The 3,543-nt window shown below is 43.6% G+C and overlaps 1 protein-coding gene across 4 annotated transcripts in view; it reads right to left on the reverse strand.

The window, feature by feature from the left end:
* The window catches only part of ZCCHC8 (zinc finger CCHC-type containing 8), a 37,165-nt gene that overhangs the window by 12,674 nt on the left and 20,948 nt on the right, over positions 1–3,543 (reverse strand). The window lies entirely within an intron of this gene.

The raw sequence follows: 3,543 nt of genomic DNA on the forward strand, positions 1-3,543 counted from the left end.
AAAAAAAAAAAAAAATTAGCTGGGGTGGTGGCAGGAGCCTGTAATTCCAGCTACTCGGGAGGCTGAGGTGGGAGAATCACCTGGACCCAGGAGGCAGAGGTTGCAGTGAGCTGACATTGTGCTACTACACTCGAGCCTGGGCGACAAGAATAAAACTCCATCTCAAAAAAAGGAAAAGAAAAGAAAAAGGCTATTTGATACTGACTTTAGGATGTCACGAATGCTCTAATTCTAATGCTTTTATTTCATTTAATAAATATTTATATAGTGTTTACTATGTGTCCAGATAGTTATTTTCTTTCGTTTTTTTTTTTGAAACAGGGTCTTGCTCTGTCACCCTGGCTGGAGTATAAGAACACAATCATGGCTCACTACAGCCTTAACCTCTTAGGCTCTGAAAATCCTCCCACCTCAGGGTCTTGAGTACCTGGGACTACAGGGACATGCCACCATGCCCAGCTAATGTTTTAAAATTTTTTGTAGTGATGGGGTCTCACTATGTTTCCCAAGCTGGTCTTCAACTGCTCAAGTGATCCTTCTGCCTCAGCTTCCCAGAGTGCTGGGATTATAAGCATGAGCCACTGTGCCTGGCCTCTGGGTATTTTCTTTTCAGTTAGTGTTTTAAGCCATTCATAAATTTTAATGTCATTAATCTTTTTGGGGGAGGGAATTGTATTTTATATTTAGATTTTTTATTTGTAATTATTATGGGTACATACATAATAAGAATATATATTTTCAGTTAATCTTCATACTAAGCCTAGGAGGCACATACTATTCAAACCACTTTATAGGCTAGGTGTAGTAGGTGGGAAAATAGACAATATTCAAGTAAAATAGAAATAAAGATATAGGGGCCAGGTGCGGTGGCTCACGCCTGTAAATCCCAGCACTTGGGAGGCCAAGGAGGGTGGATCAACTGAAGTCAGGAGGTCAAGACCAGCCTAGCCAAGATGCTGCAACCCTGTCTCTACTAAAAATACAAAAATTAACTGGGCATGGTGGCAGGTATCTGTAATCCCATCTATTCAGGAGGTTGAGGCAGAGAACTACTTGAACCCGGGAGGCAGAAGCTGCAGTGAGCTGGGATCGCACCACTGCACTCCAACCTGGGTGGCAGAGCAAGATTCCATCTCAAAAAAAAAAAAAACGTCATGGCTTTTAAACAATATCAAGTAGTCTAGTATACCTACAATTGAAAAAAATAAATAAGAAGAAAAAAAAAAAAAAAAAAAAAAAGAAGATATAATACAAATGTATATAAATTATGATAGGGCATGAGGGAAACAGTATAGTAATAAAGACCAGCAGGACAGACTGGCAAATGAGAAAGACTCAAACTTAGGAAAGGTGGTCAGGGAAGACCCCTTATGAGTCTAAACCCTAGAATCTGAATGGTTCTTTGTTAAGACTTTTTATATATGTAAATCTTCAGAGAGAACAGAGCATTTTTTCAACCATGTGGTTTTTTCTTTTTCATTTTTTTTTTTTGAGACGGGGTCTAGCTCCATCACCAGGTGCCAGGCTGGAGTACAGTGGCTCGATCTCGGCTCACTGCAACCTCTGTCCCTGGGTTCAAGCAATTCTCCTGCCTCAGCCTCCCTAGTGGCTAGAATTACAGGAGTGTGCTACTATGCCTGGCTAATTTTTGTATTTTTAGTAGAGATGGGGTTCCGCCACGGTGGCCAGGCCAGGCTAGTCTCAAACTCCTGACCTCAAGAGATCTGCCCACCTCGGCTTCCCAAAGTGCTGGGATTACAGGTGTGAGCCACTGTACCCAGCCTGGTTTTCTTTCTTTCTTTTTGAGACTGAGTCTCACTCTTGTTACCCAGGCTGGAGTGCAATGGCGCGATCTCAGCTCACCACAACCTCTGCCTCCTGGGTTCAGGCAATTCTCCTGCCTCAACATCCTGAGTAGCTGGGATTACAGACATGCGCCACCATGCCCAGCTAATGTGTTGTATTTTTAGTAGAGACAGGGTTTCACCATGTTGACCAGGATGGTCTCGATCTCTCGACCTCGTGATCCGCCCGCCTCGGCCTCCCAAAGTGCTGGGATTACAGGCTTGAGCCACCGTGCCCAGTGGTTTTCTTTCTTTTTATAAGACAAATGGCACCACAATATTTAAGTTATCCAGAAACTTGCTTTGAGACGGGGTCTCACTCTATCACCCAGGCTGGAATGCAGTGCTGTGAACGCAGCTCACTGCTGCCTGTGCTTCTTGGGCACCAGTGATCCTCCCACTTCAGCCTCCCAAGTAGCTGTGACTACAGGTATGCACCGCCACACCTGGCTAATTTATTATTTTTAGTAGACCCTATCTCAAAACAAAACAAAACAAAACAAAACAAAAAAAACCCCCCAAAAAACTTTTAAAAAATTTTTATTTTATTTATTTTTAATTAATTAAATTATTTATTTATTTTTGAGATGGAGACTTACCAGGCTAGAGCCCAGTGGCGCAGTCTCCGCTAACTGCAACCTTCGCATCCCGGGTTCAAGCGATTCTAACACCTCAGCCTCCCAAGTAGCTGGGACTACAGGCGCATGCCAAACACCCAGATAATTTTTGTATTTTTTAGTAGAGACAGGGTTTCACCATGTTGGCCAGGATGGTCTTGATCTCTTGACCTTGTGATCCACCTGCCTCGGCCTCCCAAAGTGCTGGGATTACAGGCATGAGCCACCGCGCCCAGCCAATTTTTATTTTTTATATATTTTGAAGACGGAGGTTTGCTCTTGTCACCCAGGCTGGAGCACAATGGCATGATCTCGGCTTACTGCAACCTCGACATCCTGGGTTCAAGCAATTATCCTGCCTCAGCCTCCTGAGTAGCTGGGATTACAAATACCCACCAACACACTAGGCTAACAGGGTTTTACCATGTTGGCTAGGCTGGTCTCAAACTCCTGACCTCAGGTGATCCACTCATCTCAGTCTCCCAAAGTGTTGGGATTACAGGCATGAGCCACCTCAACCAGCAAAACTTGCTTTTTTTCTTCTCCCCAACTCCCCTCTTGAAACTTGGTTTTAAATTTTTATTTTTTTGAGACAGAATCTCATTCTGTCACTCAGGCTGGAGTACAGTGGTGCAAATCTCGGCTCATTGCAACCTCTGTCTCCTCGGTTCAAGCGATTCTCCTGCCTCAGCCTCTTGAGTAGCTGGGATTATAGGCACCCGCCACCACGCTCGGCTAATTTTTGTAGTTTAAGTAGAGACCGTGTTTGCCATCTTGGCCAGGCTAGTCTTGAACTCCTGATCTCAAGTGATCCACCCACCTCGGCCTCCCAAAATGCTGAGATTACAGGCATGAGCCACTGCGCCAGGCCGAAACTTGCGTTTTTAAAACTCAATATTGCACAAAGACTTTGCCATGTCAGCTCATACAGACTTATTTCACACTTCATGTTGCAGGGAGTTTACAGCTCAGAACTACCAATTTATTTAACTATTCTTTAGGGCCTTAATGTTGTCATAGATTTTTCACTATCATATTCAGTGCTACAAAAAGATCCTTGTATACATACAATTTCTTTTTTT

This window comes from Cebus imitator, unplaced genomic scaffold (genome assembly GCF_001604975.1).
Source record: "Cebus imitator isolate Cc_AM_T3 unplaced genomic scaffold, Cebus_imitator-1.0 Scaffold169, whole genome shotgun sequence".
NCBI classification, from domain to species: domain Eukaryota; kingdom Metazoa; phylum Chordata; class Mammalia; order Primates; family Cebidae; genus Cebus; species Cebus imitator.